Source organism: Myripristis murdjan, chromosome 19 (genome assembly GCF_902150065.1).
Source record: "Myripristis murdjan chromosome 19, fMyrMur1.1, whole genome shotgun sequence".
Lineage (NCBI taxonomy): Eukaryota > Metazoa > Chordata > Actinopteri > Holocentriformes > Holocentridae > Myripristis > Myripristis murdjan.
Window position 1 is genome coordinate 18,214,973 of NC_043998.1, and position 25,079 is coordinate 18,240,051.

General features: G+C 42.5%; 1 protein-coding gene across 1 annotated transcript in view; it reads right to left on the bottom strand.

Annotated features, from left to right (window-relative positions):
- The window catches only part of shisa6 (shisa family member 6), a 57,360-nt gene that overhangs the window by 22,477 nt on the left and 9,804 nt on the right, over positions 1–25,079 (bottom strand). The gene's annotated exons all lie outside the window — the stretch shown is intronic.

A 25,079-nucleotide genomic window follows, 5' to 3' on the forward strand; every position in this document is an offset into this window, starting at 1 on the left:
TGAGTTTTCTAACAGTCAAGTGCAACTGCTACACCTACATAAACTCAGTGGGAGGGAGATGGCCCATAATAGTCAGAAATTCCCGATTTTCTGGTGCTGTGGCGCTAAGGGGAAGCACAATTGCAAGTGAAAACCTGCAGAGATGGCACTGCACTGAGAAGACCTCCCTCCTAGGGGCAAATCTACTGGCCGACATGCCCACATAACGATGTTTGCTGAGATTTCCAGCCCAAGATAACTCACACTACAAGGGCTCCACTGCCTTTGCAGCCACCCTCGCCCTGGCTGTGACATCGCAGCAGGGCTGTCTCCTGAAATCAGTGATATGGAGTCAGCCTGCACAAATGTCAACCACAAACGTGTCATGCGTTTCCAATGTACACAAAGCCACTGCAAGAGGATTTGTACCGGTGTCCCAGAACCAAATTCAGCCACACTGACCCAGAGCTACACTTTGTTATTCAATAGGTGCTATGAAACTTAATCATGTGTGGTAAAGGTCATTTGGCTCAGTTCTGCCCTTTATCGAGCAGAATATAATTGGCAAAATGAAATAAAAGCTGTATTACTGGGAAAATTAACTTAATGACGATGAAGATGCACCATGCAAAATTTCTGATTTAACTGAGAAACATTAGACTCAGCTGACAAAAAGCATAGAATGAGCACGTACTTTATCAGCAACACTCCACACCCCTTTTTTTAGATGCATTTTAGGGGGGTGGTGTGGGTGGTCTTGAGGGGGAATAATACCACCTAGAAGAGGTATACATCGTGTGAAAGCAGTGAACCTGACATCAATTTTGAGATGCAGCTCAGCACTGTGTGCCAACTTTTTCAGGTCATAAATCGATTTTTTTTTTCTTTTAAGCTGCCTATTTATTTATTATTTAGCGTGTATAAGGTTTATGATGGATGCACATGATGGCAATTCCCAGGCATATGTGTCATAAGTTGTTGCGGCAATTTTTGGATGGATACCATGTATTACACAGATTTGGTGCAAAATTTGATCATTTATAAACATGGTCAAAAGGCCCTCCAAAATGCCATATCAGGAGGAACACCTCAGAAAAATCCATGGTTTGATTTGGTCTCAAAAACTTGGAGATTTCTGTAAGAACTGCACTTTTGGTCGATTGGATGGAGAGCACTGTTCTGTTCTGGAAATTGTTCACTCCCTTTTATAGACAATATACCTAGAAAAGCAGATGTCCTCTAAATGCCCTCACTCTCGAATTTGTGGATGTAAAGTTTCATGAGGCTGCGATTCTCCTAGAGGTCACTACAGGTCATTTTATGCAGCGACATCCAGATTCAAAAAATGGTCTCACTACAATGAAATGGCTGCTATGGGGCTAACATCATCACATATTAATCAAATGTAGCTCAGAGGCCACAAGAGTCTCAGCTTTGCAGTCAAAGCCAATTTATACAACTCTAAGACTGTTTAGACCCCAAATACACCATTTTAGAATACGCCTGTGCAGACACATGGGTACCCATAGAACCCATTTTCATTCAGATATCTTGATATCAGAGCGTGGCAGGTTGGGTCTACCAGTGGATTCCTCAGGTTGTCAAGTTTCATATGATACCAATGTCTTCACTGCAGCTTTAACACCTGCTACAGCCTCTGAAATAGTTAGCCTCTATACTAGTAACAGGCTGTAGTGCATATATTACCATTGTTATACATCAGATTATGTTGTATTTCATAATGTCATATATTGTTGCATCAAATGTATGTAACTTCTGTATATGCTAAAGCTATGTTTGCCAAGGTTACTGTAGGTGATATGAGGGCTAAAACTAAGCCAGAGACCTGAAATCACATTCAAATATACTTATAATTAACAACCTCTACATGTTTTGCCACAAATGTACAATCATCCAGTACACTGCAAAAATTCTCCATCTTTACATGTTATTTCATTTTACTCCCAGTCTTAAAATACTGTTTTGCTTCAAACAATTGCAAAAATCTGCCGGTGAATTTTCACTATATTGATAAATCTGAATATATTGACACAAGATGGAATAAGCCAGCTCAAGACAATAAAGTATCAAGAATAAAATGACACTTTACTCAAGAAAAATGATTTACATTGGGAAAAAGTGAGATTATTTCATCCCACTGGCTGATGTTGCTCTTATTTGTAGGAAAACAAGATTCAACAGTAAATATAAGGCTGAATGCCTCGTTAAAAAGGATATTTTCCACAGCGTGCAGGCCTCCGCAGTCTGTACACTAGCAAACGTGCCATTAACATGCATCACATTGCCAAGCTCAGTGTGGCTGCTTGACAATCTCAGATACATAAACCCACACTGATGATACAATTATTAAAGGGTCTCCCATGGCGTGTAGTTTGAACAGTGAGTCCAAAGTGAGTTTCTATTTTCTTTTTGTACTTCTCAGCCCAGTTGTTAATTTCTCTCAATCAACACCTCACCGAGCGAAGACGTGCCTTCGTTTGTTCTTTCTTCACTAATCACGGCGCATTAGCATATTAACAAATCAATTGGCAAGAGGGAGTGAATCTCTCTGTACCTGTGGCAAAACACTGGGTGCAATATTATGTAGTGTGCTGAATGTGTGATTTGTTTCGCACGCACACACACACACCCCCCCCCACCACCACCACCACCTACCTAACCATCGCCGAGCACCCTCACCCCCCTACACCCCCCCTCATCCCCCCACCCCCTCCGCTCCCCTGCTGGGTGTGTTGGATTGCTATCAGTCCCTGAGAAAGCGGCTTACATAACGGCGCTGCCAGCACCAGCCCACGTCAGCCTCCATATTAGATGATAGCATCTTAAATGGCTTTTTGACAATGTTGTATCTCACATGCAGTTTATGGAGACGGGGCCACCTCTGACTGCGTGTGTGTGTGTGTTTGCGTGCGGCAGGAAGGAGGTGGGGGGCATTTCTTTAAGTGTTGGGAAATAAGAGGGTGTGTAATGAAAAGGAATAAAAGGAGACAGCATCATTGGATTGTTCACATACAAGGGCTTTGTTGATGCTGCCTTCGGGGCTGTTCAGCTCCTCTTCTGTGACTTTAGTACCTCATAAAGGGCGGAAAGTGCTACTGACTCATTTGTATAGTGACTTATGTAAATGTTAAAGACATATTCTCAGGGGCCGGAAAATAATGATGTTAAATATTTATGCTTTAACTGGTTCAGGGGTTGGGATCGCAAAGCATGAAAGCTGATCGTGACGCGATTAACAAAAGCAGAGAACAAAGTTGCCAGAGTTTACCAGTCTTCTTGTGAAAAAGCTTTCTTCATTAACTCTCCATCTCATATAGCAATCCCCCAAGCACAGATAGAGCGGAGCGAGCGAGCACGGGAAAGATTAAGGGAGGGAGAGGGAGAGCAAGATTCGATAAAGAAGGGGAGAGTCTTATTTCAGTGCTTCACACACTGCTGGATGATCAAAGTAGAAAATGCTGTTTTAATTCCAAGAATCATATCTCATCTCCTGTCCACAAGCTCATTATGGAGAATTATGCTTCGGGATAGAGAGGGGGAGAACAGGGGAGAGGAGGAGAACAGGGGAAGACAGAGAAGGTGCTGGAGAAAAAGCCAAAAAAAAAAAAAAAAATCAAACTCGAATACCACCGTATATTTAATGTCTGTTTTATTTCTTACGCAGTGATGTACACCCACCCTACCTTGACCTGTTGAAGTAGCTGAACACTGGGGGTGGTGACCTCTGCCTCAACCCTGAGACAGATCTCAGCGCTGCCTACTCACCCTGACATGCCAGTCATGGAGAACAATATGGAAGAAAACATTACCGTCCTCATATATGCATCTGGTGCAGTGTTTCAATACCAAACGAATGTCTCTGAATGGGCTAATGAGAAATGTTGATTTATTAATTCATTATAATTAATTAATATGGGCAGAGTCTAATGCCTCCAGTTGATTGAGGCCATAGCTTTGGATCTAACGCCTGACTGATATCAAAAATCACAATAAAGACCATCCGTTGAGAGAGATAAAGGCACACGAGATGACACCTAACGTCACATCTTTACAGTATTCATGACCATCCTTTGAATGAAGCTCCCAGTGATGACAATAGCTGCATTTTTTTCTGGCGAGCAAGTGAGAAATGCATCACATGTACACTGCTGCTATTACTCCTCCAGCTTTCCCCTTCCACCATACAGTCAGACTCAACAGGGGCTCCAGTCTTCAGCCATTACAGCGAGTTAATTCCAAACTCATTAACAATGGAACCATAACAATGGTGTGCACAAAAGCATAAGGTGTGGGTGGACTGTCTGCGCGCGGAAAAAAAAAGCCCGGCTTTTCATAATCAACTGTCAGTCATTTACTAAGATAAAGGCTTCTTTAAGTCGGCATAGGGGATAGAAGACCCCAGTTGCAATTTAATTACCATTTCGCCAGAGTTTTACAAAAGAAACATAAGTATGCAGTGTCATGACTGGGGAGGATTGGGTTCATGAATAGAAATGTGTTTCCACAAAAGACAGTGGAGCAAGTTGAATTAAAAGCCTTGACATATTCATTGAAAGTTACAGTTTTTTTCATCTCCTGTGGCCCTTGGTTGAATAAGGAAGAAAAGACAAAAGATTTGGATGAATATTAACCAGTCTCCTCTGCACTGCGAGAGACTGTTGCTGACCTTTCCTGCCCTCTATAAATATATATATATACATTTTTTTTTTTACTTTCTTTCACTTTGTTTCGCCTCTCATAATTTTCAATTATCATAAGTTCAAAAGTAATTTGAGCATTAAAAATTAAAATGCAATCTTCACAGGCACATCATGTTCCTAAATGTGACGGACGGGATGTCGTATTTCAGCAGCGGCGTGCCGGTGGCTTTGCACCGTGCTTAAAGCGCCACAGCCGATAGCGCTTGACAAGGTGTGCACGATTTGCTGCAGGCGCGAAGTGTGAGTGAGACAAATTTGAATATTGATTGAGGCCATTTAATCCACCTCGGCACCTATTGATATGTCAATCATTCTGGTAAATCTAGTAAAGCGTATCAGTCTTGGGAGCAGAACAGTGGCCCAAGGACACCGCTCTTTTCTGTCGTGCTTTAATTGCTGTTGGCACTGCGCTCCGTGACTCATGGTAATGAGTTAATGAAGTCATTGAGATTTAGTGAGCAGCCACGGGCTACGGACTTCCTGCCGAGAATAGTACACCATTCAATATGCTATGTCTTTATTAACATTTCAGAGAAGTGCCACTAGCCACATTGCTTGCCTTGATCAGAGCAATGGTGATTAATATCATGGCCTACTAGATAACAACAGGGGCAGGGGTGTGTCTTGGGATTAATTTTATGTTGCCATATGTAGCCATTTAAATATTTAATCATGAATGCATCTCATAGAGGAGTAAACACTAGTCTCTCTCTCCCTTGCTTTTTTTCAATACACACTCACCCCATGTCTGAGCCACACACTGTTTGTGCAGATTACGTCTTGTTTCTGTCAAGCTAAATGCCAGATGAATCAGGTGTGCTAAACAATATAATGAGCTCTGAAAGTTGCTGAATGACAATTTAGCACGTTTTCCTGTGATTTCATTTCAAACCGACCCGGCACATCTGAATGGTCTACTAGCAGCAGCAAAAAAAAAAAAAAAAAAAACATCTTCACACATAAGCACATCAGTGGAAACGTGGTGTGGTTATCCTGCCTCAGCATGGAGGCAGATGCAAAAAAAACACCACAGTTCAAGGCAGTTAGACAACTGTTTAAATTCTGCCCTATCTTTGGAAAAACTATGACTCACTCCTTAACGAGAAATGAAAAGGACTTTGTGGGAATTTATTCATGTATTATTTCTGATTTCATGTCAGGTAATTGGTTAAAGCGTCTGCCAAGCAATCAATATTCTATGGGTTGTGTGAAAGACGGAGGTAAGCTGAGTCTCTGTCAAAGACTGGGGAGATATCTGACAGAGCCGTCCTCGGATCTAATTAAGTAATAACCCTCACTGAGAGAAAAGCAGAATGAGCGGAGGGGAAAATCTATAGAATTCATTTCCAGAGTCGCAGCGCCAATTTGTTTCAAAATGACTAATATTGCATGCGGTAAACGCACAAGAACATAAATCACTTGTGAATTTGTTATGGAGTACAAGGCCCAGTTTGACAGCGCTGGTCATTTTGTATTTTTGCATTGTCGCTGTTTGCTGGAAGAACATCGGTGAATACTCTTTCCTCAGGACGCTGACTTGATTTTGTCGCTTCAGATTAGTCCTGAAGTGAACTAAGTTGTAAACCTTGTAAAAAAAAAAAAAAAAAAAATGGTCACCTGTTGAGGCTAACACCATGCTGCATAAAAGAGGAGCACTTTAGAGCAGAGTGGGGTCAGAGGGGAGGAAATGTAGCGTAAGGCCAGCCTGTCTGGCTGGCTGGCTGCAAAGTGCTGGGCTGAGATGAAAAGAGATGAAAACTTTTCTTCCCTTACTGAGCAATCCCACTGTGTGAAATAACATTTGCACAGCCCAAACTGTGACATAAACAACTTCAGAAATCCCAGATTTGTAAACAATACCAGGGAATCTCTCTTGCTCCCCCTCAGCCGCGTTAATGCAAAGCTTCAAAAGATTGGTTACCCAAGGACACCTGCTTTTGGCTTTTGTCTGAGCCAAAAAAAAAAAAAACAGCCACTCTGACAAATGGCTTTCTGATGGTGTGCGAGGGAGGCATTTCTTCTTCCTTATTTCATCATTACACTGTTGATATCATGTGGGGAAAAGAATTGAAAGATGACTGAAGTGGAAAATGATTGTTAGTATAACTCGGGTATAAACTGGCGAGGCACTGGAGCCGAGCACTGGAACCAAACACAAAAGGGTTTTTCTTTTCTCGGGGAACAGCTTGCACCATTCAGAAATGCGCGCCACGTACATGTCAATAGATGAAATACAATGGGTCTTTATGGGTGTGTTTAATTATTACATTCCGCAGAGCAGCCCTCCAGAGCCAGCGCGCTCCCCCTCTCTCTTTGACAAAGCATCATATTTCACGTTGGCATGCGTTTCAGTCAAATGAGAGGGAGTCAGGTTGATAGATAGAGGGTCTGGAGAGATGATGCATTTCCCCTGTGATTGCTTTCATAGCCATTAGTCACAGCGTAGGGTGATTAGTAGGCCGGTGGCTGACACCTCCGCTTGCGCCTATATGAGGGAGCCGTCTCATAGGAGGGTCCAGTTGGCTCTGCCACATGATCTTTGATTGCCAGGTTCAATCAATGGGCCACAATAATGGATTATTCCTATCAATCAGGAGAGAAGCGGCGAAGGACAGACAGCAGCCTTGCTAGAGATGAACGAAGCTTAGAGGACTTCTGGAAATATCCCTCAAGATTTTTTATCTGGGTGTCATTGTTTTAACCGTCAGAGGTATTATATTTTGGGGAAGAGCAGATTGGCGCTGACCTCGACTGGCCTCTGCAGCATCCTGCAGAAGTAACAGTGTCAGACGATTAGCTTGACCCTTTTACCAAGGTTGCATTCGCTCACATCAGATACTCCATTAAACACGCATTAAGCTGGGATTCTCTGTTTCTGGCCACCCAGCATAAACAGTACACCAAGGAGTGTGCTGATTTATGTGAATTTGGACGCCGCATTTGTGTAATTTACAAATGAGGCTAATTAAAAAAATCTGCATATAATAACAGGGTATCAACATTATAAGTTAACTTCTGATCGAATCTCTAATGGCTTTAAACTACAGGATGCAAATTCCAGGGTGGAAAACCAATCACTCGATTGCACCACTCGCGGCAACTTAAAACCATTTTTTCTGAAGCTCTGTTTTTTTTTTAGTACCCTTGTGCACAATAATAGTGGGATTACATAAGTACATGTTGGTGTATAAGAGGAGTAGTTTTCCTGTGCTCAAATGCAGTGAAGTTGGCCACTACAGTCTTATCTGCTCTAGTCAAACTGCATGGTCAAATTCAATTAGAACAAATTAGAGTACATTAGTTATGCCCTATTAAATGATTAGGGGGGAAAGTCACTTCAAAGAACAGTTATATAAGACCTGTTTTTCTATAAATATATTCATTTAAATCTTTTACAATCAGAATATAACCAGCCCATCCAATTGAAGGGTTTCACTTCTCTTAAAGTGCTGCAGAAATGGCCATTTCATCAATTAGTATTCTAAAAATAGAGGTCATGATGGTAGCCGGAGGTTAGTGCATAGTAAGGGATTGCTAGCGTGCTGAGCCATAATACCCTTAGAAATAGGCCATGCCCTTGGTTGGTCCCTTTGCCTCAGCAGCTGAACTAAAAACACAGAATTTATACATGTGACCCTAACTGTGCATTAATTACCAGCAGTTTCCATTATGCTGTGTGCCATAACAATACAAACTGTGGATTTTGTGATCATCCTTTCAGGGCATTAATTAAAAGCGAGATCGTATGGCATCGGTGCTGCACAACCATAAAGCCACCAGGGTATGTGGAATCAGTTATAGCTAAAAGGCTAATGAGCTAGCAAACAGGCTTGAAGTCAATGAGCCACCAGCGCTTCCAGATATCATCCTGCAGAAACACTTTCCATTTTTGACTATATTTCCCAGGGGGCATTGTGGCAGCTGCATGGCTGATTCCTCCCGGTTTAATTTAATACCTCCATGCTTCCCTAGATTGCTGTATCTGCCAGATAAACCACACTGGAAAAAAAAAAAAAAAACGAAAAAAAAAAACCCCGACAAAAATGAAAACTCAGATGGAGTTTTTCTTCCAGATATGACAAAGCAACTATTGTCCACAGGATAGAGCTGTATAATATAAACTCCTTTAGCTGTGCAGATAAGTCTGAGAGCTAAAAAAAAAAAAAAAAAAAAAAAAAAAAGTCATTCTTTAGATATTTCAGCTTCAGTTCCGGCAAACAAATATTGACTTGCCATCCCCGTAACCATTTAATTTTCTCAGAACGGCTGATTCTGGGTGATGATGAAAAGATTGTGTACTAATTACAGGAGATTACTAATTAATATAGCCTGTGTACACAATTGAAGCTAATTTGAGGTGATAAATAATGTAAAAGTCACTTTTCATGGCCCATGAGTGTCTAGTTTTGCGCTATCCTTGTCTAACCTTCCTTCTTAGCACACAATGTGGAGAGCTGTGAACTCTTCTTAGGTCAGATTAGATTCCAAGTGACTTCCCTCACTTATAGGGAAAGAGGACAAGCACGGATTTTACCACCCCCCACTTCAGACGGGCTGCAAAAATGTCCTGTTTGGAATGAGCCTGATGCAATATTGATAACAGTGGTCAGGTTGGCACAGACAGTGCTCCGGGTAAGACAGATCAATGCCACATCCAGGAGATGAAGAATACAGGAGAGGCAGCGTAGCAGAGCAAGCACAATTTAACTTGTGGCTGTTGTCTGCTTTGTGTGCAGCTTGGTTAAAAATGGGCAGATATATAACATAAAGCCTCGGCGGACCTTGCATTGTCAGGACAACAACAGCCTACTCCACAATGATGCTGAGCGCAGTTGATTGTGTAGCCGTCTTTACATCGAGCGCTGGGCGAGCTGTTTATGTGGACGGCGGTGTTTTACAACATCGCAGCATCTCACATCAGTGTTAGGACACTGCTGTCATCCCAGCTCGTCTCGGCTTACAGACTGTCAGCTGACTGGGACGACTGAAAAGGCTGAGCATGCAGGCTTGGGCTCGGGTAATGGAGTATCTTAGCATGAATGCAGGGTTATATATATATATATATATATATATATATATATATATATATTTTTTTTTTTTTTTTTTTTTTTTTTTTTTTTTTTTACACCAACAGCTCTACTGCTTTGCTGTCAGCCCTTAGGTTTCACTGGCCACGACTGTGTGAGTCAACTCCCTCCACAGAGTCTTTGCTTGGTCTCGCATTGCTGCTCCACTGTCACAGAAATATTGCCTGGATATTGCTTCTCTCATTTGAATTGTGTTTAGCCAGATAGATTGGATTAATTTAAATGTAAGCATTTCCTTTAAATGGTTTAATATGATGCATTGTTCCTGACCATGAAAAGGGACTTTAATACCATATGCTCCTAAAGGGTCAGTTCACTCATTTTGAAAAATGCATTACATTATATCACTTCCCCTGCTAGTTGTTCTGTAGGACAGTAGTGGTGCTATGTTCCTCTGCTGCTGGATACTGGCTGGATGCTCCAAATGCTAACTGTTAGCCGTCTGCCATTGAGCTGGACTTCCCCCCAGCTAACATTTTTAAAAAGCAATAATCAATCGCTCAATTTGTTAAATAAATGTAAAAGTAGAAGCTAGCCACAACATTACTTGCCAGGTATCTGTTAGTACTCCAGAGAAAGTTGTAATTTTTGTCCTTCGGCGTGCGAACATGTGTTCAATGAAGAAAACAAACAATAGCAATCTACTTCCATCTCTTTGGAGGCTGCTGCTCCTCTGGTGCGGAGTGATACAGGAAGTGCAGAAGCTACCGGATCTTTCTGGATGTTGATAACAGGAAAAATACAGTTTTTGACAGTAATCAGTAGTTGTGTGTGCATTTGAGTTTGGAAAAGTGACACTTTGATGTTAAACCTTGTTTGAGCACATTAAGGCAGTTATTTTTTAAAAAATGTTAGCTGGGGGGAAGCCGAGCTCAATGGCAGGAGGCTAAGAGTTAGCATTTGGAGCATCCAGCCAGTATCCAGCACTCAGTAACAATGAGAGGAAGAGAGCACCATTACTGTCCTGCAGAACAGCTAGGGTGATAAGAGGATTTTTTTTTTTTTTTTTTTCCAAAATGGGTGAACTACCCCTATAAGTGCTTGGAACCCTGTGATGCCTCCTACACCAGCTGGTAGCAATAATACTTAATAGTCTTTAAGAAGCTGATTTTTTTTTTTTTTTTTTTCATTTCATTTCAATGTAGGACTTGGGCAGGTGCCGATGCATCACTGTCTGTGTGCACACACACTCACACACACACATACACACAAAGGTATGGTCACCTCTAAGCCAACAAATCAAACAGCTTGGTCCATGCATTGACCATGACATACTAGTCCCAGAGTGGCGCTGCTGAAGCATCTCTGTGTTCCTCAGCTACTGTCAGCTTGTGCACAAAATTCAGCCGACCAGACCATCCAACAAATAAACTCTATTTCCAAAGGAAGAGAGAGTGAGACACTGAGAACAGTAACATACCGACTGTCTTCTGTTTTACGCCAGCATATGGATGTTTCATTTCTGCCATATGTGCCTGAGGGGAATTCTCCCTTGAGCTAGCTCTTCTTCTTTCTTCTTGTCTTCCTTGGGGATCTCTGACCCCCTCCTCCTTTCCCTTCCCTCTCTCCTCCCCTCCTCTCCTCTCCCCTCCCCTCCCCTCCACCACCGCTTCTGTCATTCCAGGCATGCTTTGCTGGGAGCGTTTTCTCCACTGCGTCCTCCCCTGGCTTCTGTCACCAACCGCTGTCTGAGTGTCTCAGCCGAGTCCCCATCTCCCTGCGGCTCCGGCTTGCTCTGCAGTGCAGTGTGCCAAATGTGAGGTAATTAAGACATAGAAACTCCTCCACTCAGTTGGGAAGGGGATTGAAAACCTCATATCTGTCAGACGTGGCAAGATGCAGCTGATTTCGCCTGCCTTGGAAGTGCTTTATAGGCGCTCCAATTACTATGTGTACCATAGGCGCTGGCATGTGGCTCGCATAGCGGCGATGTGCATGGTTTGGGAAATGAAGAACTCTGTTTTCTTCTTGAATAGATTACACAGCTGCCACAAAGCACTGAACTACCTACTGTGCAGTACACTATGCACAGGCTAGAGTTGGATACTGGCCTTTTAATGTAATTCACCTGTGATTTGATGAAGGTTCCTCCTTGACTTACATCAAACATATGCATTAAATAATATTAATTTTCATAACCTCATCCTTACTACTAAAAGTGGCTTTAATATTGAAAAAGACATGGTATAGAAATACCTTGGCATTTGTGTCGGTGAGAAGATATTTTTCAAAATTCATGTATCTAATTTGGTGGGTAAACCAAGACAAACAATTGTCTTTTTCTTCAGGAATAAATCCTGCCTCCCATCGTACTGCAGAGAAATCCTTGTTGAGGCAACTGTTGTATCAGTTTTAGATTATGGCGACATCTTGTATAGGCATGCTTCAGCTGTGACTCTTAAGCCCCTTGATCCTGTCTTCCATGCTGCTGATGCTTACAACAGCCATCAGTGCATCCTGTACAAAAGGTCATTCAGTCTCCTCTCTCTGAGAAGTGTCATGTGCATATGTATGATGTATATTTATTTGTTTACAAGGTCCTTATTGGATAGCTGCCTTCATATATTTCTTCCTTGCTAGTCTGGACCACAGTGGGACTAATGACTGGCTTACGCTCCATGTCCCTCGAGTTCACACTGACCCAGAAAGATCAGCTTTTCACCTGGAACTCACTACAAATCACTTTAAAATTGATTTCTTGGTACCTCTTGGTCATTTTAAATCCATAATCTTAAACCTTTTAACTCCCATTTGTGCCTGTTTTAATTGATTTGCATGTTACGTATTTTATTAAGTCTATTTATATGTTAGTTTTCATTGTTTGTTCTTCTTTTTCTTGTATTTTTATTATTCTATGTTGCTCAACATCATTATAAATGAAGGCTTGGTCCTCAAAGATTTTTGAGTTTAAATAAAGCTACAAAATAACAGAAAATTTTAAAGTAGTCTGCAAAATCTGCAGTCAAATCTGATTTGCTTAATCACTTTTTTATACAGTTGTGTATTTCTAAATTCATTCATTCTTAATTTAAAAAAACATATGTATTGTAATGTATCACAGAATTCTTCTATAAACTACATAATTTATCGTCACATGACTGTCTAAATACTGTTTCCCAGACTTGTCCACCATGACAAAAATGAGATTTCATGAAACCTCTGAATACTTTTTTTTTTTTTTTTTTGTCATCAAACTGATCAAATTGAAAGATTTTCAGTGTCAACACACTAAATAATATTGGTAACAATGTGAGCCTTACAAGACCATATCATTAAAGCATCATGCAGGACATTACTTTAACATCACAGTGAAATGAAAAATGTACATTGTTAGCAATTTTTTCATGCCAGAATACTAATCTATTTAACAATAAATGGCAGAGCACTTACAATATTTCAATTAGAAAAAAAATCAAAATCCCATGACTTCTGCATCCTGTAACATCAAAGGTAGTGTTATGCTGAACTAGTAGGCGTGGACAAAAATTTCAACCAGTGAAGACTTTACAGTTTTGACAATCACATCCCTCCTGTCAAATGAAAGTGCCTCTCTCTCCCTAACTGATCACCCATTGGTTTACACTTTGAAAAGATGCCTCTCTGTGGTAAGCCCCGCCCCTAAATACCTGTTTGAACAGTAAATCCACCAAATTAAGGAAGCAAAGGCTCTCAATCATCGTCATCATGACTTTCAAGTCTGCTGTGGGTGCTATTTTAATGTCAGTCAGTAACATCGCAGTGTGGTACGACTACGTCACACATAGACCTGTTCCTGTTGATTCACAATGAACCAGTGTGAGTGACTCCCCCTCCTGTGTTTTCACACCCGTATCATATTCCCTCCATGCCTCACTCAACAGGAGGTTAACAGGCTGGCTGGATATATATGTGCAAACGCCTCCCTCCATCCAACATCCTCCTTTCCCCAACCCCTAATGGCCCCTGGGGAAACTTCATTATTTATCGCTATTGAAGGGCCCTTTCAATTATAATACCTCAGCCCCCCGTCTATTACCCCACGGTCTGGGGTTGGAGATTGAATACCTGTAGCCTCCATCAACGATAATTCAAACGCCCCGCGATGTGAAAAGTTCATGGGACCTGCGCCGCCGACAATGTGGAGGCAATTTGCCGCTGTGGTCAGAGAGGGTCGAGCACGCCATGCTGTAATGTGCAGCGGGGGAACGGAGCCCGTGACAGCTAAGAGATGTAGACACGGCTGCCCGTTATTCCCTCTGTAACCAGCAGCGGAGTGTAAGTAGAGTTTATCAGCCCGACGGAGCCCCTCTCAGCATGTTAAGTCTCTCACGTCTCGTGTGATTTTCAAATTGGAGGCTAATGCCGAGCTTGACAAGGTGTTGATCCCTTGTCCCTCCAGCTTGCGTGCCACCCGAGCAGCAGTGTGAAATGGATGCCCGGCAAAACATCGCTCGCTTTATCGAGAAACTCAGAAGTTCGGTGTGTTTAATAATGTATTGCAGAGATGATAAAAAGCTGCATTTAATGGTCGGGCTGCCCCAGTTAGACTGATTGCATTTTTGTTGCATTAATTCCCTGAAAGCAACAAGCAAAACGTTTCTCATAATGGTTTATCTACTGCAAATGTGAAATTAGTGAATTGTTAAGGTGCTCCATAAACAACTGCCCAGTATAAATTGATAATGATTACTGATTATCACAACAGCCGGAGTCATTTATCAGCCCATACAGCACTGTGAGACCAAGACTGCTGAGCAGGATTGCTGGCCTGTGTGTGTGTGTGTGTGCATGTGAATATGTGGATGTTTGCGGCGCGTTAGTGCATGTGTGTGTGTGTTTACCGAGGAGATAGAGATTAGAGAACGCAGTGTGGGATCAACAGTGATACACAAGCCATTACCTCTGCCCCTAGATCAACAGACTAATAGACTCACTACAAAACCTAACATTTGATCAAAATCTATCAAAAAACAATAAAGGACGACTGAGCAAATTCACACACAAACTCCAACACGCACCCCCTTTCACCTTTTCAATTTTTAATCTGCTGGAAATAGATTTGGAGATGGATCCCAACCCGGAGCTGATAAATTTTAATTTGATCCCTCCCATGCATCATTATTTGCACAATGCAACTGGCAGTCGCAGCTTGTGTGCTCCGAATGGCAAGTCTGGGTTCAAATTCTGCACGGAATACAAAATTTCCTGCCGCACTACAAAAGGCAATCATTCCATTTGTTTCCCCACACAATGGCTCCTGGATAATGGTAATATCGGGTGGGGGTGGATGGAGGAAAAGGGACCAAGTTATCTGCCTTCCCCAGTCTCCGTCTCTGCCTCTTCCCTATGAATAATAGATTATAGATGAGAGCAGGAGTTTGCCTTGCAGGGAGGCGGGCACAATGCTGCTTGAGGTCAGCGCAACGCAGCCAAGATCACTCCTTACTATGTCTATCCAACGCTCGACGAAAAGTATCCTCAAAACGCCCTTACTATGACTATTTATAACTGGTGTTTTATCACTGCTAGAGCAACTCACTTTGTGGAGGACATGGCTGCTCAATATTCAATGTCAGTCTTTTCAATATGATAAACAGCTTGGGCCAGCTATTTTTGGCGTCACTCTTGCTAAATATTTTGGTAGCCCAGGCTGTGGAGCGCTCTGCCGTTGTGCACTTAACATCCTTCATCCCTCTTGTGCCGAGCTGAGGTGCTTTTATGGCTGTTCTGTCGAATCCTCCACTGACAGGGAGTGACACTATTGCCTGATCAACGGGTTAGCGGTATTCAGAGAAAAAAAAAAAATAATAAAACCAAAAAAAAAACAAAAAAAAACAATTGATGCTGTTTTTAATTTTAATTAATGTCGTCAAGACTGAGGGGCAACTTTAACGGGGGAAGGATGAAAGGAAAAGCTGTCATTTTCAAAGGCGCAGCATTGTCCTTTAAGCAGCGGATTGACAGTCCTCAGATCTGCGCCTGTGTCTCTAATGAAGGAGGGTGTTCACTGCTCACGTTCAGTCATAAAAAAAAAAAAAAAATCAATTAAAACTAAACATTGGATTCAATTCCCATACCTAATGCTCAGAACTAGAAAAAAAAAAGAGCCCCGGCAAGGCAAAGCTTGAAATTCAAAGACTGGGAGCAGACCCAGAACACAATTCACTCGCTGATGCCAACCTCCTTTCATCTGCTAACGCATTCGCATGGGAGGCAAAATGGTCTTCCGGGATAGATATTTAGGGCAAAGTTCACAAGTTCATTTTATTTCGTGGGCTGTGGCATTTAAAATAATCTTATCGGTCTGGGACGGAGCAGCGGAGAGGGAGGGAAGGTGGCGAAAGAGGGGGGCCGAGAAGGTGTGGATTTAAAGTTGTTAAACGTTCTTTTCATTGGAGAATCAGTCCCGGGGGACGAGTGGAGGACATCAGGAGAGAGACGGCCTGACTCCATTTCCAGACTGTTTGTTCTGAGAAGTTACTGTAAGTCTTCTTTAATTTGACTCTAAAGAGGAGACTTGTTAAACCTCTGTGGAGCATATGGGGGTTTTAAGTATTATGCACTTCCATTAAACATATATAAAACTCCTGAACAAACTTTGGCAGCGGTAGCAATCCAAAGATGTGATGCTTCAGCACATGGCAGGTTCCAGATTCATCACGCAGCACAGCCTCCACTCCACCTTATTTGTGTACAGTACCCCGTTGCTCAAAGATGATGAATAACGAATCTAAACGAGGGAAATTAGCATGAAAAAGTCCTTGCATTTCAACCGATGCATAAAATATCTGCACTTACTTTAATGAGCGGCGATAAAAGTTGCCGTGCCGCGTGGTGGGCAGCGTCTTGATTGATGTTGCACATTAAGAGTACGCTAGCGTGCCCAAGCAAACATCACAGCGGTCTCGTCTGCCCGATGTCCCCCAACTACCTGCCTGCAAGGACTCACGCTTTCTTTCCCTGCCATTTTACCTGCCAAACTATTACACCACAACCCCCTCGTCTTGCTTGGCTTCCTCGCCTTTTACCACTCAGATATTCCTTCTGCAGTGCATTTCTCGCATATTCCCTCTCCCATTTCTATTGCGAAGATAAAAGCTGTCTCTCGCTTCCCCCCCAGCATACCTTGCTGCCAGACAAATAGCTCCACTTGTTTCAAAGTGGCCACAACAGAAGGACAATGATAAGAGAGCTGTCTCCCGACTGTCATTTCCTCTCTCTGCCCCCACATCTCACATCACTGTAATTGACTGCAGTGTATCTGGAAGTGCTATTGTTCCTCAGGATACCCAAGAGTCTTGTCAAGAAGTGTAGGGCGGCTTGTCATTCACTGACCTTAACATATTTGCCTTCTGCTGGTATTTTAGAAAACGCTACAAGGCGTTTGTGCCGTGTGTTAATTTTCCAGACCTGCAGATAGTCATTAATTCTGAGTCCTCCACAAAAGGACATCATGGATTTCTAGCAGATTGTGCAAATGAAGGTGGAGAAATACTGCAATTAAGAGTCTTAGAATGGCCGCAAAGGTTCAGCTACTCACTCTTAACAACACATTTTTCTTTTCCGCTCCTGTCCTCTGCTCTCCCTGCCGCTGCCTCTGCTGGAGGTGAATGATAAATAGGAATGGCATACCCTCCCTGTTTACCTACCAATACCCAGTGAACCTCAAGCATGTGTTTACCCGTGATAAATACCAGGGAAAAATGCATATGCACTCATACCAGTGCCAAAATATTCCCAACCAAATCTATGTACAGTAACTTTTTTACACTTGGTGCAGTTTCTCACAGTTTCAAGCGTTACCTCTGCCCCGATCCTGGCATCTGCTGCATATTCAAATGAGCGAGCTCCTGAGAGGGATGGAGATGTTCATCTCTCCTTATTGTGTGTGGAAGAAATCTGGCCTGGTCTCTCTGGCTGTTAATGAGAGCCGTGGCCCCGGCCCTGTTCTCTCAAGGACCTTATTAACGCCTTCTTATTGGTTATTCCAAGGAGTGCTTAGCCAGCAGGTCAGCGGTGCCACCTCCCCTGAACCTGACAATCAATTTGTATGAGCAGGTACTCTGTACCCGATAGGAGCACACTGTCAATCAAAAGACCCACCCAGCAAAACTGAGCAACTTGGCTGCATTTTCACCAGCCAGGCAAACAGATGTGGGGTTTCAGATCGCTCCCACAAGTGGGACCCGGTTTTCAGAGTGTTTAAACTCTACAAGATGAACTTAAAAATTGTGAAAGAGGGCCTTAGAGAGGTCATACAGCAAAGGTAGACAGATAAGCTGTGATGTAGCAGTTAGTCCTGTCAGTCACTGTGTTTGCATGTTTCTGTGTATGCATGTGTGAGGGGATAAGGAAAGTAAGGTGACACATGTAAACATATTACATGATTTCCTGCCATAACTGGTTACTCTTCATAATCCTTTTTCTTGTGGCCATGGAAATGAATACAAAGGAAAACAGCCAAACACAAATTTTAAAACCCTATTAATTTGTCCTTAAAAGACCATAAGGTATCTACATACATCAGTTTGATACTACTATTATAATGTATAATATGAGTTTTGGTTGTAAATTTTCATGTCACACTAAAAATCTGGGTAAACAAGTCTTGGAAGCCTCTGTAATGCAACCGAGAGCCAAGAGACGCCTCATATGTAGCTCGGTAAAGCACACAGTCCAATCATTAGGATGGTGTCTCACAAATTGGAGCGGGTAGAGGAAGTGGGCGACTGACTCACTATTTGATTTGACATGAAAAATTTGAGTTTTGCGTCACTGGAGTAAATAAAGATCAGATCTCTTTCCTCGCTATCTCTCTGGCCCTGTCTCCGTCTTGATGTGCCACAGCTTTGCAGCTTGGTCACCGTAGGAGTCAGTTCCTGTCTGAGGATGTGATATTTTTTTTTTCTTGTGCACCTTAAACAACCAAAGGTTTTTGAGGGCGGATGTTTTCATCCTCTGCCTCATCAGCCCAGAGTGTTGATTACACGGGCTGAAGATGATGATACTGCCTGTGGGCTTGTTGTTCAGTGGAATCTGATTCATGCGAAAAGAACAGGAGATGACTGTTTCATAATCAGTGGAGGACTGGAAGTAACGAAACTCAAAGAGGGTTTTTTTTTGTACCTTGTCATCAAGTTCTCCAGAAAAGGTAAACAAAAGAACAAATTAGAGGCGAACAGCTGTTGGTAAGTAACAGCAGAACCAAATGACTGCTGTTTGTTTTGCTTGCTCCTTTTTTTCTCCATGAGTCCTTTCCCTTGATAGTCCCCATGCTCTCTTTTTATACTGCAAGTTGTACAGTACAAGCCAACTACACAAGGAGCCGGCCAATTAGTGGCACTTGCACTTGTTAATGTGCTGAAATTGCACTGTAAATAAAGTTCTGTGATAACATCCCCATACTAATTCTGCCGCTGCATCACCATACAGTATCCACCATTCCAGACACATCATATTCATAAAAACAATAATTGGCTGCCATGAAAACCAATTTGAGTTCCTCCATAGGGCAGAATTAAAAGTTGGGACTTAGCTAGGTAATGAAGTGTGGCACACACTATGTTGAGAACGAGGGCTTTGTCTGAAGTAATCACTTTTCTGGATGCTGTGGCTTGGCAGGATTGTACATCAACAAGACTGACATATGGAAAAATAATTAAAATGGACGCATTCAGCCAATCGGAGCTGGCAAGCTGAATGTTAATATCAAATTTGCATGCTGGCTGTCAATTGACTCTCCTGGCGGAGGCAGAAAATTTCAATCAATCAACCAACATGCACAAGAGTTGTAATCTCTACATCGATGACATGGATTCTCAATCCAGTCTGCCTATGTGCTTCTCTTTCTTAAACACACTCTGGCTTGGAAAAATATGTGTGACACGTCAAAGACTCTGGAATAATGTGACAGTGATTTACAGTGCAAAGTTTTGGTCTGTGACAGTGAGAGGATAAAAAGTACACCGGAGGTCTTCTGTGACAAGGGCAATTAATATTAGGCTGCTATTCAGCTTCAGTTTGCATAAACTGGGAGCGATGGTGTGCTGTAGCACTGCATCACCTTTCCCGACAAACGGGGAAGAAAAGTTACTCTAATTTCCTCTCATCTATCTTCTGAGATTATGTTTCCAGGAACTTTTATACAATTACCAGAGACTCAGAGGCATCAGACTCAGTTCTGCAGTTTTTACACCGTGGACTAACAGCTCTCTCCCAGCTGACTTTATGATGCCGCACCCACAAAACAGATCAGTGGGTATCCTCATTAGCTGAGCTTAGTTGACAGAAGAAACAAGCTCACTGGCTCCTAATTCTGGACAACAGGACAAAAGAGCAGCGGCATAGGAATGTGTGAGGCGGCGCATCGATCTGGACAGATGGCAGAGGGGACAGGAGCAAGGCGAGCAGCTGTGCTTGCTAAATAAAATAGGTGCCCGTTAGCATCCGTAAGAGTTACTGTCACTCAAGGAAAACCCTCAGGTGGGGTAAAGTAAAGAACCTCTTTTTTTCACCCCTATGATTAGCGAAGGAGGAATTTTTAAGCGCTTAAGTGGAGCAAAGTCAAAACGAGCAGCCAGTATTTCATTACATAAAATCTTCCAGAAAAACAAAGAATGAATAAAGCATTCACTGACAAATTTATCCTCCGGCATCCACTGCAGAATAATCCTGTCAGTAGCTATTGGAACCAGTGTTTGTTTTGCTATACAAAGGATAACGTCCAGGTAAACCCACGGCTTTAGGCAAAGCGTGATCATGCCGCCAACAGATGGCCACCCACCCTCAGACTACACCTGACTCCATACGGTAGGCTTCGGAAGGAGTCACGCAACTCCCCCCCCAAAAAAAAAAAAAAAAAAAAAAAAAAAAATGAAATCCTCACACAAAAAGAGCTTGTCGCTCTCGGTGGTTTGGCTGCTGGGACAAAAAAAAATGTCAGACCCCTCTCCTCCAACTGAGGAGAAGCTGACTTGACATAAATGGCCTGTAAGCTGGCGTGAAATGAACTGTAAAGACAGCATGCTGCATGTGAATGGGATGGAAAGGGGGAGTCTCTCTCTCTCTCTCTCTTGCTCCTCTTTCTCTCCCTCTCCATTCTTAAGCCATGTAATGCTGAAATTGCTCATGTTCTGTTGCTGCTAATGTTGAATCATTACTGATGTTGAATTGCTCTTGGACCATTGAACTTTGAGTGATGTTCTCCCCTCCATCAACAGCCACTACTGAGGTGCCCCTGAGCAAGGCACTTAACCCTCAGCTGCTCCAGTAGAGCTGCTCAGTGCCTTATAGTCGGAAAAAAAAAAAAAAAAAAAAAAACTATGCATGTCCAGTCAGCTTCCTCTGGATAAATAAAGGCTAAAAGAAAAAAAGAAGGGGAAGAACTTCATAGATAATCCAGGCAACAATCCAATCCACACGACCACATACTGTAGGTTGTTTGTTCCAACCCTTTAATGCGACCAGAGGCAGAAATATCTACTCACATTTACTCATGTTACTCTACTTGGGTAGCTTTTTGTGTATTTCTTAAAGTCCGTACTTTTCCTCTCACTTCATTTTTGCTTGAGTACTGTACTTCACTACATTTTAAATCGCAGATCATCAAAGACAGATTGTGGAGCCGTTTACAGTGAACGCTCAGTCAGCAAACAACCATGAACCGAGTCATTTCTTTCAATCGAATTTAGACTCAACTGACAAAAATGTGGGAAAAAGTATGAAAAAAGGGGAATCATATCAATAATTCGGCCTGATGTCGAGAGCCACGTAGAGTCAACCATCATGTTATGTGCTTATTCCACAGAATATGCAGAATGTGCCTTTAAAAGAATATAATTTGAAGTGTGTCTTCTCATCGCTCAGTACCCGCATGCGAAACGTCACACCTTGCATCGTAATTGTTTAACTATAGGTCATAGTAATCTTGAGTCCTCTTATTGGATTCTTACACATTTAGCTCTTTCCAGCTGACACACACCAGACATAAGAAACTGCCAGTGTTACAGAGTCATGAAAACAGGAAGAAGTCATCTTGCACAAATGCATATATTTTGTGCTTTTTCCCCAGCCAGTCGTTTTTCTGATGGAAATTTGTGATCACGAGCCACGCCCTCTGTTCAGGCCCTTGTCATGTGTGCTGGCAACATCACAGAGATCTCTGCTTCCGAGGTAAGCCTCTCTGCGTCCATCTCTGCTGACCCAGGCAGGAGCAACACACAAGTTCAATGCAGATTCCAAACAATAGCAGAGCTTTGGAGGCTTGGTATACCTGCAATATGTCAGCACTTGCAAGTGTGGACTTTTGCATTGGAACTAAAGGCTGTTATTTATCTCTTCACACCACCTCTCATTCTGCTCTCTCACATTGCATTCTAGGTGTCACATTTTGCACACAGTACTTTGTGCTGAGGAAGAGCAGTGTCTTGGTACTCAGCAATGCAAGCCTCTGTAGTGACTTTCGTTTTGAATTCCACAATGTTCCTCTGTGACTTTTCCAAGACTCACTTAATGCACAAATCAGTCATCAGTCAAACTCAAATCTTAAACACTTGAGTTATTGACATTGTACCTTAAATCTTTGCCCATTTTACTGTTTGGTAATGTATTTTTCTCCATCCTCAGGATAACTGGCTGGATACAGCATCAATGGTGTATCCGTGTGGTGTCAGTCTTTTTCTGTCTGGTTCCATTGAAATCTTTAACTTTTGCTCATCCTGAAGATACCTGACACTTGATTGTGATTTAAAAGGTGACAAAACTACAGCCAAAACCAATGACAGATAAAAACGAGCATTTTAGGCCCAGGTCAGATAGGGTTAAAGGACCACATCAACACTGTTAAATATATCTATTGGCATTGCTCCTTTAATCTAGGACTGTTTTGTTGTTTAGTAATGCATTTTCTCAGTTCCATGGAAAACTGGCCAAAAACAGTAACCGTCAGGTTTGGCATCCGTCTCTCACAATCAACCAGCGCCATTTTTCACCAACAGTCAACAAACATACAGGGAGAAATCCATCAAATTAGAAGCAGAGATGCAAATTTCTCCAATGACAGTAGCTTCCATGAACCAGAATGCACTGCAGCCACACGACACATTGCATTTTGAATAAAGGACTTCTGACTCCCTTTTTTCGTGTCTGGAAAAACTGTTACCGCACAACCGCTATCAACATTATATGTAACTATACTATTGGTATAAAGCCAGTATTCCTCTCCACTTACAATAATAACTCACAGCTGAATGCAACAAGTCCAGGCAAGTTCTCTGAGGGTTGTTGAAAGTCATTCTGGGCAATGTAGGAAATCACCAGCTGAAGTGGAAGTGGATGAGGCAGGTTGAGGGGAAAGTGGGAGCAGCAAAAAAAAGTTAAATTGCAACACTTCATCACACAATAACTCTCAGAAGCTACTGAACATCGCAGATTGATGATGTATAACGGTGGGAGAGCGTGTGAGGGTGGATTTCTCCTGCACTCCACAGCGCTCGTGGCTGATCTTGTTTGGAGTTCAGTGCTGGGTTGTTTTGTACCCCGGCAGACAGATGTGGAGCATCCAGCTGCTGTGAAGCTCAGCAACACCCCCCTGACCTCACCTGTCCTCCCCAAGGGGGGCGCTGCCACACACACGCGCACACACACACACACACATACACCGCCATGTAATTAACAACCAAATACACTTTCTGCCTGTATAATTAAGCGCCGTAACATGCTTACCCAACAACAGCCCAGATAACTATACCATGGCTGCTAAACTATTATTTATGTTATACTAAAAAAAAAGATGATACACAGCTCAGGATGAGATTTATCTGAACCTATGTGCAAATTTTCAAACATCTATTTGCATCGAGCCTCAGCTTTGTTCCTCTCAGCTGTTCTGAGAGCCTGAGTGCAAAAGAGCGAGCCAAGCTGTGCACACACCTCTTCAAAAATTAATGGGCTTGGTGTGATGCTAATGAAACCGGACTATTTTCTTGCTGTTAGCCTTGGGATGACTTCATCTAATACTGTGAGATCGCATCCACTTACAGATTCAGAGCGGTTATGGCCGGATCTATTGGATATTTTCAGACTTGGGTCAAGTGATGGATCAAGTGAGCAGTTTAGAAATCACCACCATAGGAGGAATAACGACGGCATGTCATCGTGAGCTTGGACTATAGGCTGCAGCAATTTGTTACTTTCCATCAGCCAAGCAGAGAAGTGATGTTTTATGCAGCCAAATCCATTTGTGGATATGAACAGTGGTTATAAATAAGAAGTAAAAGGCAGAGTAGCTGTGGGGAGCCTTGGTTAAACTGATCATTGCCTCTTCTCAGCCACCCTGCAGTTATCCTACTCAAGCGGCATGCTAATACCATGCAGGAACAATATCCAAACCAAACTTCAGACTCTTGCACCATTGATTTTAGGATTCAATCCACACTAATACCTGCCTCTAGGCACAAGACAGCCAAATAGAGATGGTGAGAAGAGGGAAGAGGTTGTTAGGGAGCACAGGAAACACAAAGAATAAAGTGAAAGAATGGAGGCACTAGAATATGTCGTCGCATTTTTTTTTCTTTTTTTTTTTCCCTCTGCAGTTCACCGAGGATTTTAGTCTCACCGGACCTTTGCGAGATCTCAATCTGTCACTTCTTATTTGTTTGGCAGCAGCGGAATCAAAGACTTCTCTCAGTGAGAAAGCACAGATTTGACCGCTCAGATGCTGGATGCTAAGCCGTACCCCATGCTGTTGTTGTGACAAGTATGCAGCTGGAGATGCAAGTGCTGCTATTGTGATATTTGTACAGAGGGAGAAATCCGTTTAAAAGAAATTCATAAAACTTAATCAGTTTTTTCTCTCATTACCCATCTCTGGTTGAGTTAGAAGGGGGGGACTACAAAGAATATCAGCTGTGTTTTTTCTTTTTTTTTTCCCAACACTGGCTGTATATGAATACCATTGTGAAACGGACCCCCTCTGGGGATGAAAACAAACGAAGCAAAAAAGAAGCAGGGAGAAAAACAGCTAATTTTGTGTAAACATAAATACGATGGTTCCTCATTAGAAATAAGAGAGGATGGGTGCCTCCAGACCCCCGCAGTTGCGCGCCTGGGAATAAACCCCGTGATACTTTGTAGGAAAGAGCAGAGATGCAGCACAATGTGGTAGCAACCCAGACAGCGAAAGCAGCCCACGCCAGCCAAGACCTCCCATAAATCTGAACTCATATTTATTATAGCAATGACAGCTCATCAGTTGTTGTAATTAGGATGATGAACATGAGAGGTAGCTTGGAAATGTGGGGGATAATATTCACCA